This window comes from Lissotriton helveticus, chromosome 6 (assembly GCF_964261635.1).
Source record: "Lissotriton helveticus chromosome 6, aLisHel1.1, whole genome shotgun sequence".
Classification (NCBI taxonomy): domain Eukaryota; kingdom Metazoa; phylum Chordata; class Amphibia; order Caudata; family Salamandridae; genus Lissotriton; species Lissotriton helveticus.
In genome coordinates, this window is record NC_136067.1 from 639,959,700 (window position 1) to 639,979,394 (window position 19,695).

Below are 19,695 nucleotides of genomic sequence, written 5' to 3' on the forward strand. Positions count from 1 at the left end.
TGCTGCAAGTGCCGAAGGAAGCCGACCTTCCAACTGACCCACTGGGAAGACACTGTCTTTTCTCTTGCCGAGAAATCCACCTCTGGTGTTTCCAGGCTGCCCTTGTGGGTTGCTGGGAGATTGAGTCCTGAGAGAGAGATAAAAGACATCTATCATTCTAAAACCAAGGTACTGTGCTGATTAGACCCTTGGAGAATTCTTGGAACAGATTCTTGGCAAAAGATTACTAGACTTAAGCTACACCACACTTACTCCTCCCTCGTACTAGACTTAGGTTAGGTACACCGGGGTAGGCGTATTTTAGAAGCACCAGTTGAGTACTTTTAGCCACTATGTTATCACTGTATGTATTTTATGCTTTTTATGTATTCTATGTTTATGGCTTAGAAACCATATCATGCTTTTACAGTACTATTTTATAATACTATTCGTATTATATGCATTGTACTTCTTAACCAGCAGTTCAATTGTAGCAGTGCATTTCTTATGCTTAAGAAATAAGACTGTTCAATAAATACTTTTATTGAAAACACCCTTCTCTCTATTTCTGAGCAACTCTGGTGAAACGAAGCATGCACATCTGACTGAGTGAAATAGCCGTCTATTGTTTCCCGTGACTCTAGAGATACGTTTCATTCTGGGGAAACAAAGTTGTCATGTTATATGGTTGTCAGAGACTAATTCCTTCTTGTACTTTCGAGAAAGTTTCTAGTGACCTCTGAGCTAGCTGGCACTCACAATTAATTCTAATATATTCGGCAGAGACCTAGTCGACTTAAGTCCTACATCTAAGCTGCAGCATATATTATTCCAATGTGCAGAGCCTATTGGGAATATAGGAACTACACTACAACCCTATTGCACGTCCATGTACCCATGCCTTTCAGTCTTGCTTGGGGATAACCCCTCACTTCTCTGCTGCCTTTTCAGACGTTCTTAAAACTTTTCGGGTCATTCATGTTTTTATTAAATGTTAGACCTTTTAATAATCAAATGTATTTTTTAACGATGTAAGATGCACTGTATTTGTAAAGGATTTTAGGTAATCATACAACTCATCTTTTCACATAGTCTTACTAAAAATCAGAGGAGCATATATGAGAAAAACAGAACACAGCGTGTATGTGTTAGAGTCTTTGTAAGTTAAACTACATAGGTATCACAAAACTCCAAGTGCACAAATGGGTGATAGGCTATATAGCTAGAAGCAGTAAAGGGGGCAATAGGGAAATAGAGCTGAGAAAGCCAGGGTCCACATATATCATGAAATTAGACAGTAAAACTCCACCAGGATTGAATATAAATGAGGAGTTATACACGCACTCACAATAACAAATAGCCTGTAGCTGTTTCCATATCGTTAGATGAGTGTCTGTATCACTCTTACAACTGTAAGGGCGTCCTGATTAATACATTCTACAGCACATAAAATGTAGAGATAATGTGAGCACAAAAAAGTTTGATAACAGTACAGCAATTGCCCTCTAGTACAGAATTGGTAGTATCTGAATAGCAAGTAAGCAGCTAAATTAATGTTTGAGCCATATTGAGGTAGCCTGCTAGGGCAGAATGTAACCACATTATATACCACATTATTCAATTGGAATGTGAGTGATATTAGGGCGTTAAGATATTTGATGAGATTATTGTATATATTAGGAAACTGTGTGTAGAAAGCACATCAAATTTATGTATAGCAAAATGTTTAGCTATTGGTAATGCAAAATTGAATGTAATGTAATAGTCACTGTCTAAGTGAAAGGATTTTGATGAATTGTCATATTTGCAACTGAGTAGTATTTTTTTCATGTCTTCCCTTAAAGCAGGAACATGAGCAATTTAATACGTCACTAGCAATGCGGCTTCCCGATGTTAACAAGGCCGGGTCATGGCCCAAAAATATTATTTGTAGCATTCTATTAAATTCTGCTTTGGAAAGAGGTCTCGGTGTGCCACTGCGTAATTATAGTTAGGGCCACGTTTCTGTTCAAAGAGCACTTTTTTGGTTTGTTTATAACTTTGACACTGTTTGCAAGTCTACATGAAACTTTCCCAATAAAATTCATCCACCTCAGTTTTTGGGTGATCGTCAAGTGGGGGGGAGGAGTGAGAAAAAGGGGGGGTCTCAAAATGCAATTTTCCGTAGAAGAATTAAACACAGTTACAACCAAAATGGCTGAACAGAATTAGACACAATTTGAAAGAATCTGTTCAGTAGTTTTTGAGAAATTAAGGTTCAAAATGTATGTATATATCACTCCGTGGAGGATCCTCATAGCTGACAGACCTTGTAATAGGATCTGATTGGCTGTCACCACATCAACGAAAATGTGATAGCAGCCCTTTTAGGGCTCTGTCACTTATCCTGAAAATAAGTTAAAAAACATATATGAGGCAGGATAGGGATACTTTGCCCCCTAGGTCCTGTCCCCCTTAGCCCGAGACTAGGTCTGAGAGGGATCCCAACGGGACCAAAAAATGTATTTTCTTTCTTGACAGGACCATTTATCCACCTGATACATGGTGGTGCTGAGGATCTTTTTGTGTTGCTAGAAATTCTGTGTGTATATACGAGCTCACTCCCTCTCAATCCTTCTGCATCAGTTTGCAGCCAATGAACTGTTTCCAGTGCAGTCTAGTGGAATGCAACAAGTCCTGCGGGGCAAAGACCATCACACATGTGAACTATGTGATAGATGCTTACCACCACCCATCACGAGTGCATGTAACAGTCAATGAATGTCCAGTTCTGAGTCCATAATATGCCAAAGCCATTGTAGTTTGGCTATCAGTGTTTGGTGTGCCAGGAAATGGCAGGCCATGATCTTCGCAGAGGCATGAGGGCACCATCTTAGAACAGGGCATCCAGAGTATCGACCTCTTACCTCTCCCAGAGCTCCACACATCCCCTTACAAGTTGTTTACTGAATGGTCGATAGAATCCAACATGGATCTCTGGTGTTTAAGGTGTCAGGGTTGGAGCCAGTCGTAGGCTCTTAGGGCCAGATGTACAGCGCTTTTTAGCACGAGCAAATGGGTCTTAGACCTGTTTTCACACGCTAAAATGCATGGGCCCATGGACAAACAGCATTTTGCGACTCGCTATTAGGAAGGGGCATTCCTTCCCTAATAGCGACCGCAGAGCTATGTTCCAATGTTTTGCAAAAATGCATTCCGTTTTCCTTTAACCCCTTCGATGCTCATAATGGAATGGTTCTGGCATGAACATTGGTGCTTCTGTGTTCATGACAGAACCATTCCATCATGAGGACAGGGTCAGGAATTCCCTCTGCTGTAAAAACAACAGTTGATGGACAGAATGCAGAACAATGTCCCCAGTTCAGACATGGCCATATGTAAATCAGCCTTGCCCCTAAACAGCAGAGGGATTTCTGTTTTGTTTGTGCTTCAGGAGGTGGGAGAGGTATCGTTGGAAAGGGGATCAGCCTTGACCCTGTGCCTCATGGGTACAGTCTAGCCCGAACTGCCAAACCATGTCTTTCCTGGACCAGAATCAAGCATCCTAGGACCGGTTTCTGGCTATCAGCCGTCATCTGCCAGGGTAGCTTGACTCCAGTGGTGTGGAGAGCATGGGACTCACGTATGAGCATACTCATCCTGCTCGGGGTAACAAATGCAAAAACAACAGTGGATGGACAGAATGCAAAACAATGTCATACATTCACCCCAGTACAGAGATCTGGGCCTAAATTCTTCGTTTTTGTTGCACTCCACACCACCCCAGTTCAGACATGGCCATATGTAAATCAGCCTTGACCCTAAACAGCAGAGGGATTTCTGTTTTGTTTGTGCTTCAGGAGGTGGGAGAGGTATCGTTGGAAAGGGGAGAATCTCCCCTATCCAATGGTGCCCTTCCCTAGGAGGGCGATCCCCAAGAAGAGATCCATCCACTAGCGCTAGGGAGGGGGGAGCGGCCCCTTAGGCCAAGGTCTTTGCTCCCCCTTGTGCTTTGGGCATACCAGTCTTTCTGCCTCCCCCGGGGGGCATATGGGGACAGCAACCCCCATTCTAAAGCCCACTAGTGGCAGGAATTTTTTTCTAAAACAATTACATAGTGTGGGGGCTGCCCAAAACGGGCATGCCAATGCCCCCACCCCCCAAAAAAAATAACAGTCCTTCTGCCCCCCCCGAAGGCAGAAAACCCACTAGATGACAGGGATAATGAGTGATGCACCATTTTTATCGGGAGACCCGGGGGAATGCCGGGTGGTAGGAAATTTGTGTCTGGTGATGCCACAACTTTTCCACATAAAAATGTGTGGAAAAGGTGATTTTTGAAGCTAAATTTGACGTTTGCATTGGGATTCTGGGTAAGAAATCATTGGGGGATTCATGCAAGCCATACCTCCTTAGCATCACCCAGGTGTCTTGTTTTAAAAAATTTATAGATTTGCTAGGTTTCCCTAGGTGCTGGTAGAGCTAGGGTTCAAAATCTACAGCTAGGCACTTTGCAAAAAATGGGTCCGTTTTCACAGTGAAAATGTGGTGTGTCCACCTTGCGTTTTGGGCTGTTTCCCTGTCGTGTGCACTAGGCCTACCCACATAAGTGAGGTACCATTTTTCTCGTAAGACTTTGGGGGACGCGGGGTTGGTGGAATATTGTGGATCCACGCAGATTCCAGAGCTTTCCACCACAGAAATGTGAGGAAAATATGTTGTTGACTATTTTTTAGGTTTGCAAGGGATTCTGGGTAACAGAACCTGGTGAGAGCCAGTCAAGTCACCCCATCGTAGATTTCCCTGTGGGTCTATTTTTAAAAAATGTATAGGTTTGCTAGGTTTCCCTAGATGCCAGCAAAGCTAGGGTTAAAAAATACAGCTAGGCACTTTGCAAAAAAAGGTAAATTTTTCACTGTGAAAATGTGGTGTGTCCACATTGCGTTTTGGGCCGTTTCCTGTTGCGGGCATTAGGCCTACCCACACAAGTGAGGTACCATTTTTATCAGGAGACTTTGGGGAAGTCAGAATTGTAGAGCAACTGTTATTACCTATTGACTTTTGATGCATTTCTGCCTTCCAAATGAAAAACAATCTGTAAATAAGAAGTCATTTTGAAAAATGACCTATAATTCTCATGCTAGTATGGGTACTCCCGATTTCGATAATGTGAAAATATCTACTGTTTCTAAACTCTATATCTTGTTCCCATTTCAGAAATACATAGGTGTCTTTCATACCAATTTTTCCATGTATACATTTCCCCAAAATAATTGTTATATACCCGGTACATAATAAAAAACCATTGCAAGACCCTGCTCAGTTATTGGCTCTGGGTTCGTTGGGTTCTTGGTGAATCTACAAGTCCTATATCCCCACAACCAGAAAGGTCCACCAAATGTAACAGTATATTGCTTTCATACAGCTGTCATAAATAGAAGAAGTTACAGGTGAAAACGTTGACACAATGGCTGTTTTTTCAACTAATTTTCAATTTTTCCTACATTTAACTGTTAGTTTCTGTGAAGAAACTTTGACAGATCTACACAAATGACCCGTTGCTGGATTCAGAATTGTGTCTACTTTTGTAAAATGCATAGCTCTCCAGGATCCAACATTGCTTTCATACCCATTCCGACCATTAACTGGAAGGAGATTGAAAGCACAAAAAATAGCAAAAATAGGCTATGTCCTAGAAAAATGCCAAAACTGTGTAAAAAATGTTGGTTTTCTGACAGAAGTCTGCTTTCATCTGGTGCCCTTTTTTCCCATTTTTCGCCCCTCAAAATTTTTAATCCACAAACCTTGGGTACCTTTTGAATCCCATGATGTTGGAAAATAGGGTGCACATTTGGCGTGGATACATTATGTGGTCAAAAAGTTACAGGGGCCTAAGCGTGAACTACCCCAAATAGCCCAAAAAAGTCTTACCACAGGGGAGGAAAAGGCCTAGCAGCGAAGCGGTTAAGGAAAAGGACTGATTTTTTTTTTTTAAAAGCCTTCCCTGACATGATGGTCTGCTGAGCCCAGCAGGCCACCATCCCTGGGAGGACCTGTCATTCCTAATGGACTCGTAAATTGCAAGAGGCTCATTAATATTCACACTGTTATACATGTTGTAGGCAATGGTCAGAAGCTTATTAGAGAGCAGTGGGAGTTTATTGGATGGCAGTAGTAGATAACATGTGCAGCTCAGTGCAGTGCGGGGAGGACTAGTTTGGCCAGTTTTTAACAAGTCACCCAGTGTGATGGCCACTGTTACTGAGCCGCCAGATAGTAATGTTGAAAATTAGGAGCCCCCTGGTCAGCTTTTATCAATTGGCCGCTGGAGTTTCCATAAGGCAGCTTGTCATCACCTATTCCAAATAAAGGATCCCACTATACCATGAGGTATGGAATGTGGAGAATGGCATACAGACTGGCAGGTTATGGCAGAAGTAAAGGAGTTAAGGGGGCATCACCATCTTAGCAAAAGAGGCACTTCCATGTACCATGAGTGTCAGTATGCTCTAGAAGGCCATCTGTTGCCTCCAAGGCAACATGAATTACCCCTCCAAGATACTTAAAAAAATTGCAGAACAAAAAGAAATATCAACTATGTCACACATAAACAATCTCAGATAAATGGTGTGCTAGCACATGAGGAAGATAGTAGCTGAGAACAAATGAACATTATTATGACCTTAAATTCCAAGAGCCAAATCAACATTATCTACCAACAGGCATATGCTGACAAAAAACTACCTACATTTTGCATTTAATACAAGGGCATCTGCAAGTTCCTAAAATGTTAAAAAGAACACATAGCAATACAAAAGTGAAAAATACATTTGAAAAATACACCCAATGCCTACCACAAGACAACCTAGACCTTAAACAGTAAAACAACAACACAGTAAAATGATTAGCAAATCTGTACTAAATTCACAAAAACAACTTGAGAACATGGTAAATCTGGACTCACCAGGAAACGGGGAGCATCTATTTAGGACATCAGGCCTCCAACATCTCAAAAATATGCATTATGCCTCAATTCATTCTGCAGAACCCCTACTCCTAAATCCAGGCCCTCCAGCAACAAACAAAAAGATAAAACCCCAAAAAGGAACAAAAATAGAGGAGCCTGGTCACCTTCAAACAGCAAGAGTAATGCAAAGTAATGCATTAAACGTACATGATTTATGCTAAAATATAAAATTGTAATAGTGTTGATGCAGCATAGATTGCAGACAAAAAAGAGAGTGAGTCTTTCCCTCCAATATCCAAAATGACAAAAGGCTGAATAAAGGCAGAGGGAGGAGTTTTCAGGACAGAAAGAGGAAGATGGTACTGTATGCAGAGTAGCTTCCCTCCTCAGTCTCTGTGGCATTTTCTTCCATTTAATTATTTTTTAAATTAAACTCAAAAATGTAATTTGGAGATTTTGAGTAGATTTTTCATATGCTTGTGATAGAAGAACTACCACTTATTTTCAGAGTTGTAATTTCACAATCCAAAAAACAAAACTGTCTCTCAGGTAAAAAAGCAACCACAAATATTGTTTGACTGCCCATGTTAAAGGAACTGCTGCTCGCATTGGGAGGATGCAGCTCGCATTTATGTCTATAACCTTTCCTCTGTGCATCGCTCATTACAATTCCTCCCCACACTGGAGTTTTGTTACACGACATTGTGTAATCTTTATGTCGTAATGCAAGGACAAGGCATCACGAGAGTACCAGGTAAACTTCTTTATTTGACATAAGTTTGTTTCCATAAAGTTACGACCTCGCGACATGGATGGCCTCTATGGGTCTGTGTGAGTGACTTGCCAGCTCGTCGCCAAAATTCATGTCGTAAACCCAGGACAAGGAGTCACAAGAGTACCAGGTAAACTTCTTTATTCGACATGTAGTTGCGCTGGCGGGCCACCAGCAATCATTTCTCTTCCAGCTGCCACTAACTGTCAATTCGCCGAACCCCTTCTCGAGCATGGAACCCAAGTACTGGATTCCATGCTTGACATTCTACATGGGTCGAAGAGGTAAATGCTACATGACAATAAAATTGCGTTCACATAAATGTATTACAATTATTTGAATTATCACTTTGAATTAAAAAGTCACCCAAACCCTTTTTCTTACACCATGCCATAATTGGTGGTTACCACTTTCTAGCTTGTACTGCGCTCACGTTGTATACATCATATTTGACAGCATGAAGGATTTGTATTTGATGTGGCTCCATGGTTTTATGCAATTATCAACATTGTGAACTCCATTTTTATCTCTATATTCTGGCTTTATAGACTTTTTGTGCCACTGTTAGTCAAATTTGAGTGTGATGGACTGCTTATAACTCAAAAGTACCTTAAATCTCTTGCCACTTTCCAACTCACTTTTCCTTTCTTGATGCACATCCAAGCATCAATATTGAGCTGAAAAGATTATGTTAATCCTGAATTTCACAATATTACATCACCTAAACTAATGTCTTTCTTGTCTGATATTTTGCACCATGGACCACCAATAGCAATTCACTCTCAAGTATAATCTCAAAGAGTGTACTCAGAGTACCCACTATATTTTCAAAGGTTTCCCTTAGAGGATGTACTTTAGGTCTGGGCGGAATTTTAATTATGCCGGCTAATCAGAGTAATTTCAGTAAATCTTCATTACTCTTTGACGTGGAATTACTGATAGTAAAATTATACTCTAAGTGCATATTTAGGGGCTCATTGTGTTTGCGGGCGGAAAGCCTCCGCCCAACACCGTCTCAGATTCAGGACTAACCGACTTGCGGTCGGTGGTTCCAACTGCCGGATTACAATGCAACCGAACAGTGTTCGATTGGATTCCCATTGTTTCCAATGGGGAAATGGGGTGTGTGTGTAAAACTAAGTATGGGCGAATTTTGCGAATCAGCGGTCCGCGAATTCTCACGAAATCACAAAAAAATCTGCGAATTTGCGGATTTTCCCACGAAATCGCTGATTTTTTTGCGATTTGCACCATACTTAACTGGAGTACTTTCCACTGGATAATCAGTAAATGCTACCTCGTTGGGTAAATGTATTGTGCTTTTCCTACACTACAGCTGCATAAAGGCCCAGAAGAGTTGTCTCCAGTGACCCCGTGTGTCTGTAACTTTGCCACTGCACTCATAGGCACCGAGGTCCCTTGAATGAGCTGTCCATCACGGTGGGGGAAAGGGCGGGAAGAGGTTGCATAGCCTAGTGTGTGTCGGGCCGGGCTTCTGTGCGAATTCACATGCCTCTCGTTTATAAAGGGTCAGAGACCGATCAGAGCAGCAAATGAGGAGAAAGCAGTAAGTGCTACCTCGTTGGGTAAATGTATCATGCTTTTCCTGCACTACAGCTGTGTAAAGGCCCAGAAGAGTTGTCTCCAGTGACCCTGTGTGTCTGTAACTTTGCCTCCGCGCCCATAGGCGCCGAGGTCTCTCGAGTGAACTGTCCATCACAGTGGGGGAAAGGGCGGGAAGAGGTTGCATAGCCTAGTGTGTGTGGGGCCATAAATGCTGATAAGCAAAAAATATTTTTCATCGAGTGCCTTTTAGCTGTAATAATATATGGCAGGATTAGGGAGGCATTCATCACGCGTCTAACTAAGCTAACTGTAACGGATTTTTAAATGTAATGGTTTCTGTCACAAAATGAAAACACGCGTAATGTCTTCTGACATCGTGCGCCATTATACGTGGGTCTGGGGAGTGGGGGCGAAATGTAAATGCAGCTTCCTTTTTAATTGAATTTATGAAGGCAAGCATATTTCCTTTTCCAACTGCGGAAGGCTGAGAAGGGGCCCCGCCGTATACATGCGGACGGGAAATGAAACTACAAACCAAACTGCATGCCTCATTGTTTGAAGTGGTGCTTCTGTGCGAGTTCACATGCCTCTTGTTTATAAAGGTCAAAGGCCGATCAGCGCAGCAGATGAGGAGAAAACAGCCTCCTGGTCACTGGAAGTACAGGGGGATTGCGCTCGAGAAACTCGTGGATGCCTAGACCCCCATCACGGATTAAAGCTAATTGTAGACGGTAGATCTGGGGAGAAAGCACACCTGCCTAGCATCGACCGTGCTCAGTAGATTCTTGGGCTGATTATAATGCGTTACTGAATTTGAGCTTCAACTCAGGCACCTGTTATCTGTAAGTGCTTCCTGCTGAGGTTTAATTTTAGTGACAGGAGCCTCATTGCCTAATTGTAACTATTCTCTGACCCTGCTTTGAGGGTCACAGCAGGGTCAGAGAATAGTTGCAAGTAGGCAACGATGCGCCGCTCAGGAAGCACTTACAGGGTTACAGCAGGTGCCCAAGTTGAATTTAATTTCTTTGTAACCATTTTGTAAATGGTTACAAAGAAATTAGCTTCAACTTGGGCACCTGCTTTAACCCTGTAAGTGCTTCCTGAGCAAAATTCGTACCGCTTGCGGATTCACGGATTTTGCCGCAATTTCGAGCGATTCGCATATCGCGAAATTGCGCAAAATCCGCAAAATCCGCAAAATCCGCAAAATCCGCGAAATACAATCAGATGGTGCCTGTCACATGTTTCTGCTCCCTTTTGCCCAGCCGGGTCTATAGAGCATTCATCAGGACGGCAAAAGGGAGCAGAAACATGTTGACATTTACTAAAGAGATATAACAGGATCCAGTAACACGGTCCGTGCGTTATACCCGACTATTTTTAGTGACAGGCACCATCTGATTGTATTAAAGTTCTTCACAGATGCAAGCTTGCCTTTTATAAATTTGTTGATTTGTGGGCACTGAATTTATCTCTGGACACTACCGCGTTGGACCAGAGGTTACCTCAGGCTTGAGGTAGGCATACATCACAACTTATCAAACCCTATGACTATGCCATAACATGCGTGTAGGGAGGAGAAAAAGATATACCGCCCAATAGAACGAACTCACCGTGTTTAGGAGGGTTTTTAAGAAAGAAACCTAGGTAACGCGGTTACCAGTGTCCATCCCACTTTTTTTGATTTTTTTGTACCGTGTAACGGGGAACTGGATGGACAGTCATTCCTCCCCCCCTCTTCCATTGATTAAACGCATGATACATATCCTCATATTGCTAAACTCTAAAATTGTATGTACACATCATTTTTATACCGGAACCACTGTCAGTAGTACAGTCCGAGCTTACAACATTTACTTAGAGCGCTCACCCTAATAATAAAGGCTTTGCATTATTGAACCATAAATACAAGTTTGAACAGCATTAACAAATGGACACAAATATTACAGTAACTGCAGACATTGCTCTTCCCTGATCCATAATGTGTTACTGTAAACTAGCTGCCAAAGAGTTTGTGCTGTAAGGCATTAGGCCTACTTGTCCCAAGGACAAAATAAACATTAAAATGTGTTGCCCTTGGCCCCAAATAATATGTCCTGGCTGTTGGGCTATAGGAATTCCACATCCCTGTAAAAGGCATGCTCGGTGGAGTTGAAACAAGAATCAGCTCTGGTGGGTACATGATACTGATGTTATAAACAGTAAAAAAACAAACATTAATAACCATACTGATCCAGCGGCAGGTTAAGGTTGAAAAGTTAATTAAACCAAATTTCTCAATGGGCCAATACTCATCTCATCCATGTGTTCATTCAAACTCCCTGGCCAATTTGCTGGGGTGTCAAATTTTATAATTCACTCAAGTTCTGATTAGTTAATTCCTTATAACCACAACATTTGTTTAAATTAATATTTCAATGCCTAACTAATCTTCAAAAATCAACTCTCTTTCCTCTGGTCGAAGGACCATTAGTTGAGTTAGTTGATGGTGATATTAACCCCTTCCATGCTCATGACGGAACGGTTCCGTCATGAGCGTAGGTTGGCCTGTGTTCGTGATGGAACCGCTCCGTCATGAGCCGTTGGCTCATTAGAACGCTCAGCACAGAGCGAAAATTCGCGCCGCGCTGAAGCGGTTAACAAATATTTAACTAATCCACAGATATCAGTGAAATAATCACAGACTCTGGGTAAGATTCATAAGCTTTATCTAAGATTTCAGTCATAAATTGAACGCTCGTTGACAGATTCACAGTGCAAGCCTCATCATTCTTGACATGGGAGAGAAAATTCTTTTAGCAAGGACATTCAGTAACACATATTTCATACAACAAATCAAATGCAAAAGAGTGGTTAGATATAGAGACAAAAGGCATATAATAAAATACAGTTGCAAAGAATTATGCAAATCTGAGACAGAATGATAATTACCTAATGGAATACTGAAAATCACCCCTCTGGCCAAAGGACTGGTGGGGGTCCCCCGAATTAAGATCAGGAGACAAAGATTATAGGACAGGATCAGGACAGGACAGATACTTAATAGACTTCTTTATATACCAAAAGCACCGGGGTGCATCCCTCTCTACAACTCTCTCCCTCCTCGATGTTCTTCCAGAATCTTCAACTCTAATCAGGCTTTCATTTGGATCTGAATTCTCCCCGTCTGCTCTCTCTTCCTTTCTTCTACAGCTTTCACCTCTCTCTCGCTCTCTCAGCATTGATGTATCCTTACTCCCGTGTCGGTTCTAATATTCTAAGTTACTCTAGGTACCGTCTTTATTTCTACATGTCCCACCCTCAAAAGTTGCAAATATTGATGAAATACTGAATACTATTGGACAAGGTTAGGGAAGTCGTCATTACACCATGCTGACACATTCATTTTTATTAATCCTCCTGTCTTGCAAATCCTTCCCCTTTAGCTCATTCATAATTTAATTTCACTTATTTTCCCATATATCTATTGTTGCCAATTTAATACCATTTTTCAATACAGTTCCACAGATGAGGGATACACAGCTTCTTCTTTGACACAACTTTTGACCTTGAATCTTGGCAGCCTTTCAGCTCTGCGGTCATTAGGTCATATTGCAAATCTACATGGCATGCGCGGCTCCCATTTCATCCAGCGCCATTTTCTTTTGTTGATGCACCATAGCAGGCCCAAATATGCACTATCAATAAAGGAATCATAAACAGATGTTAATTTCTCATATGTATATATTTCTCACTGTTCACCACCCACTTCTATTCTATCCCAGCTTTCTTTTAAGTTCAAGCAAGCAAATGCCGCGCATGTGGTACCCAAGACCACATGTTAGTTGTTCTTGTGCATGCGTGAGAGTTTTTTCCCTCTCCAAGCTGATTAGTCATGTTGCTTCTACGTAATTCAGGTTTGCACATGCGCAAAGTAGTTTTCCAAGTTAAAGCGTGTTTTAGTGGAGAAGTGTGGCTCAATGGTTAGAGCAGGCAGATCTTTATGCAGAGCTCTGGCCAGGGACCAGGGTTCGATTCCCGCCTCGGCGGGTCTCTGGCTCATTAATTCCCCTGACTGGATATTCTCGCCTCAGTGCCTGTTCTGATCATGGGTCCCACGCTGCAACTCTGGGCAATAGCTTGCTTAGTCTCCACAATGGCCCCAAAAGCGCTGGGATGCCTGGCTGCACCTGGGAGGTGCCCAGGAGTGGACATTTCCCAGGAAAGCCAGGAAGGGTTCCTAAGCGGTATACAGACAGCGCCGGGACACCTCCGGTGGAGGTAGCTGTGCGCTTTACAAATTCCGACATTTACATTTACATTTTAGTCGCATTGCATTTATTCCACGTTACTTAAATATGCATAAAGCTTTCTCCTGTGTGTCAATGTCTGGTGTATATTAGTTTTGTCTTATTCTACAGCTTTTGATGGTTAGTAAAAGTTAATGAGGAATTTCTCTGAACAAGTTTCGTTTTCTTGAGTCCTTGCCCCATCAATACCACAAGTCGTAAGGTAAGGGTTCATCGGCTAGGAGTCCGACATCGAGAAGTAAACCAAGCGAGGACACAGAGTAAAACTAATCACTGTGCAGTAGTGGGTTTTCTAAATGAGGGTAAAAGAGGCACTTCTTTGGTGTAAATAGCAGTAATAGAATACTCACATTGACTTCCTGTGAAGCAAGCTAGTTACCTGCCATCTGCTGATTAATCGCCATGGGAGAAAGGAACACTGCTACCGCTTTAAACCACATCCATTGTCATGGCGCTGAGCCTTGTCTTTGCATTGTGCTAAGTTGACATGAGCTTATTAGAAGTTTAAACGCCATTTTTCCTTTCTGCTGCCCTTTTGCACACGGCACACATTATTATAAATGTTTAGAGTTAAGCAGAGTGTTTTGCTTCACACGAGAATAATATGTTTTTCTATATTAGCAGCCTTGCTTGGTAAGCTTTGTCTGAACAGTGAGTGCAGAGGCCTTCAAGGTTATTTCAACACAGTGGTTGTTGTCCGGACTGATCAGCGCACGTTCTAGACATAACATATATGCATCTGTGGCCACCTCTGGTTTTGGCGCATTTAATAATGCACTGCGTAGACATGATCACACACACTTAGAGAACATTTGCATGCTGAGAGCTGGTGCAGAATCTAATGTGATCCATTTCTGCTAAGTACCAGAGGTATGGGACCACCCTTGTAATCCCAAGAGACCTTCTGTAGATATAAAATAACCTACTAGCAAGGTAGGGTGAAATATAGATATATTTAAACCTGTTTCCATTTAGCATTGTAACATGCTTTCTCCCTTTGTATTTTATGGAATATTAACTATGCTGATAATCTTGTTGCTTATAATATAAGATACTGCACATGAGAACACGGCATTAGAAATAAATATTTCAAACTTGCTCATGTTTTCTTTTACTCCCTGTTTTGGACTGGTATGAGAGTATAACGAAAAAGTGTTCATGTGTTCCACATTGCCTGAGGTAATATAAGTTCCATGTTCTGGGTTCTGATCTAATTATTGGTGTTATCGAAGAGCCAATGAGTAACTGGTGCTAGTCTGGTAAGGGGATTTTGGGTAGTAAGGTGAGTTTTGGCACCGCCTAATTCACTGAGGTTGCAAGTCTCTATGCACAGTTCTGTGTAGGAGCAGAATCCTGCTACATGGCGCCTATACGATGGTGGTCTTATTACATGACGCTTGAGTAGTACTTCTATCAGCCCTTAGCCCCTTCACTATTGTTTCCGGGGAACAGTAGTGTCAGACAAACCTACCTATAGTTACATAGGTCTTTTCAAGCTTGAATCTTTCAAAAGTCAAAACGGTTTCCTTTTGAGTTACAACCCAGTTGTGCTCAAGGTAAATATTCCATTGTACTTTATCTTTCTGTGTCGCCATGGCTGACATTGACATACCGCAGCATAGTCGCATTGTGGTAGGCAACCATTTGCATGCTTATAATGACGGCTTGGAGGGCATGGCAGTTATTTTCGTAGTAAGTGTTGAGGTGGCATACCCTTTTGAGATTTACTACTCATGGGTGACGTTTCCTGCTGTGGATGCGGCTACTCAGGTGTTTCACACTTATACTCACACGCCCCTTCCCGGGGAATATTTTCCATATAGGACACAGGAGGTTCTGATTTCTGCATGGCAGCACCGTGTTTGGTTTAATGGCGCCCTTCCCCACAGTTTAACGGCGGCTAGATTAGATCCTTTGTCCATCCCAGGCGCTTCTTGGCCTGTGTTGGCTGGATTTATCCCACATCCTCGTGCGGGGACTGTCCCAGTTGCTGATTTGAGGCCCCTATATGACTCTGCGATCAGTGTTATCAGGGCCCTGGTTTAATATATCACCTGCAATTTCCCGGGCGGGGCCCCTGGAGTTGCGGCCCTTCCAGCTGGACCGAGTAGAATGAAGCTTAGTCCCGTGATGGTCAATGCAGTAATGGGCAAGCGTCCCCAATATAAGGATGATATGCCTTTTTTGCTGACCAGCTGAAGGCAGTTTTTCCTATTTCAATTCCCGTGGAAAAACACAGGATTCTTACAATTAGTTTGCCCAAGGACTTGGTACCGGAGGCCGGTGACTGTGAGTCATGGGGTAGGATTTTTGCAGCAGTGTACACGAGATGCTTTTGCACTCCGTCAATGGCTATCCTTCCGACGGTCATTAAGCGTGTTCAAGATGAACACTGATCTGAGGCTGCGGTTGAATTGGGAATGAGACTCGTTGGCACATTTGACGTGGTTTCCGATCTCGTCCTTTCTAACATAAAGGGAGATGCTGTGAACTTTCAGGTGGCTAATGCTTTGCGCGAGGTCTCCAATGCTGACAATCCCTGACAGTTACCGAGAATTATTACGGCGGCTTATAAGACCATTGGCCGTAATAGTTTAGGTGTCAAGCCTTTTTCTACAAAAGAGAAAAAACAGACACAAAAGTCTGATAAGGTTGATCAGCCTAAATTTCAAAAGCAGAATTGTGGTAAAAACAAAAGGCAGGGTAAACAGCAACAGAAACAGGAGTCGCGTCCCGCATCACCAGTGCATGCATCTACTGAGCGCGCTTATGATTTGCGTGACCGCTCTACGATTAAGACACCTGATCGATTTCAGGTTCCTGATCAACGATCTCCTCCTTATTTACAGGACACATCGGCCTCTTCGTCCGGTGGTGGAGGCAGCGGCTGTGGTCGGGGTGGCCAGCAGAGTCGTGACCAGCCCCACCCGAAAGACGGAAAAGGCAAGCAGGACGATTCTTCACAGAAGAGGTCCCAGTTTCAGAAAAAGAAACTTGCCGCTTTGACAGCGAGCTATGCCACAGATAGTGAGAACGCAGCTTTGGAATCAGACGTGGGCGCTGACGCTATTGGACAGCGCAGCGGATTTTACTATAGTGCGAGAGGCCCTGCGTCCACTACTGAAGGTGACAGCGACTGACCAATATGTTGTTGTGGAGACAGCTGATACTAGAGTAGCTCCCCCTGATAGGCTTTTTGAAATTGTCCTTTTAATTGAAGGTGACATACAACGTACCATAAAAGGAGTATTTTGGGAAAATCTTACAACTACCTATGACATTTTGTTAGCGGAGGCCGACTGGCCCCCACCTTTTGTTCTCGCAGCTCCGAGAGGGGAGGAGGTAATCCTACCTAGTTTTGCGCACACAGTGTCTAAGGAGCATGCGCTGAATTTTGCAGAAGAGTGGGGTAAGGCCCTTGCGCCGGCTTTGTACCGTACTCACTGTGGTTGGGATACATTTTCCACCCACCACGAGATTCCCTTACGGTCAATGCCACAGCCTCAACCTCAATATCCTATACGGCGTGAAGCAAAGGCTTCCGTTGTGGAAATCCTTGAACAATTGGAATATCAAGGAGTGATTGAAACTTGTGTGTCATCGATGAATAACCCACTTTTTACTGTGACCAAGCCTGACGGTTTGTACCGTTTGGTATTGGATTACTGGCATTTAAACTCGCATTGCCGTACCTGTGCAGTACAGAATACACACGGTTCTGCTTTAGTGGATGGTCTTGTGCACAAAAGGTTTAAAACCACCCTTGACATATCCAACGTTTTTTTTGCCCACAATTTGTCTGGTCTGAGTTCCCAATGGACCAGTTTTACGAGTGGCGGCAAACAACGTCAAATTAAACGTCTGGCCATGGGCTATAAAAATAGTCCAGGTGTGTTTGCTGCCCGCATTGTCTCTCTTTTGAAGAGAGTTGATCCAGATGCGTGTTTGTAAATGGATGACATCTATCTCACAGACGATGAAATTTGGGCGCATCTGTGTCGCGTTGACCACATAATTTGTAACTTTGCGGACTTCGGTTACAAATTCAACTTTGCAAAGTCCCACATTGCGGAGTACACAGTGTTGTTCTGTGGAAAAGTAAATTTTGCCATGTTATATGTGCCTACGTGTTCCCCATCCTATGCTATATGTGCATGATCGATATGCATGTATCCCCCTATGATCGATTAAAGACGCAATCATAGTTGTGTCCAACTCTAGTATGCCAGTTTCCAGTTCTCGTGAAAGCAACGAGTATTAGGCCTAAGTTGCCACCTTTTTCAGTGTGCACGTTAATTCACCGCATTGTCCCCGTTTCTAGGCCTCAAAAGGGCCCGGACACCAGATTCAAGCTCCAGTCTCCTAAACTCACTCCGAGGAGCGATGCAGCCCCCACCTGCATCCCTGACCCTTCACTTACTTCCTGCCTCGCAGTGCCCGGCCCGGCCTGGCTCTGCCTCCCAGTCTGTCAAGAGTATGTTATGCTTCTAGTTATCAGTCCAGCCCTCCTCCTCTGCATTCCTAAGCTACTGAATCGCATCAATAGTTTCAGCTATAGTCTAGCCTTCCTGTCTCCATGTAAGAGAAATACTGTATTAATATTCATAGAATATTCCTAGCACACGCAATACATGTAGAATTATGCATGCACCAGTCTTAGTGTCAAGTAGCCTTTGCCCTGATAACTTTTGGATTCTATCAACATGTATTCCAAACACAAGATACCAGATATGATATAGGTACAAGTCGTTCTGACACTGCAGACTTTAGTCTCCTCTTCCAGCGTAGAAGTCATAGCCCCAGTTCTTCCTGGTAACACGTCATTGCCCGTTTGCGCGCACCACTAGGTTAAAGGTCCCAGCTGCTCAGGTGGCCCCCTCCATGTTTCCGCCCACTCATGACACTTCCATGACGTCTACATCACATGTCTATGTATACGCCCTGTACACGCCTTCTTGTTACACCCATTTTACTCTTATCTTTCGCGACTGCTACGAGTTACGCCTACTGCTACGCCTACTGTATTGAATGTAATGTAATTGTTTTAGTATATATACTGTGTACTGTTACTGAAAGTTACCACACCCTTATCCCCTTACCCATTCTCTGGCAGCTGCCATCCTTTCTATTTCCGTGCAGGCTATCCCGTTCCTGTCCCTTCCCTTATGCCTGATTAAAGCCTGTAAGACTCAAGATACCTCGAATCCTGTCTCTTATTTATTGAGCTATCTGTTTTATTCACTGTATTCAAAAATAGTACCGGTAATTAATTATTTATTTACCACATAATGGCGCCCGAACAGGGACTTGCCCTTTCCCCACGCGCCGGCGAAGCCACGCAGGCCCCCTGACCCTCTGCAGCCGTGACGGAACCATACCGTGCACGTGCAGATATTTCTGCTTCAAGTATCCCTCAGGCCCACGGAGGAGACGGAGGTTGCGGTCCAGCATCCAGACGAGGCGGTGAGGAACGTGGCGAGTCCCGACCAGAGCCCAAGCCGAGAGTACAAGGTCCGAGGTATCCGGAGGCCCACCTGTAACTGAAGTCCGAAGTGTCCGAAGTTCGTAGTCCGACGTCGTAGCAGTCCAGTCCAGTCCGAGGCCTTCCGTTCTTGCTGCCCGGTGAGTACCGTTGCTGGGGTAGTATCTAGACAGGGTCAATTAATTTGTCTCTGGTCCGTGGGTTTGGGTACGCAGATCCAGTCCGAAGTGTCCACCTAGGTGGATACGGGTCCTGACGTGTCTCTTTAGGGGACCGGTATGTTTCGTACTGTTTTAGCAGTGCATCTAGTAATTCTAGTAAGTTCCGTTCTCGAGAAATTCAAGTCTTTGTTTTCAGTATACCAGGTAATATTTCTGTCCGAACTGTTATTCTAAATGTTATTTAATGTGTCATGTCGTGGTATGAGTGATTTGTTTTTCTAGTCATTATTGTGTTTATCGTGTATTGTATTGTGTTCAGAATCAAGTACAGAATGCCTCTATTCTCTAAGTTACGTCAGTTAAAAACCCGAAAAGGGTTGCTCGAGGAAGCAGTTCCTGTCCCGCCTAGGGACAGTCCAGGTCATTTTATGTATCATAAGCATGGCTTAAGTGCCATACTATATCTAGACTTATGGGTGGACTATACCAAGGAGTTAGAA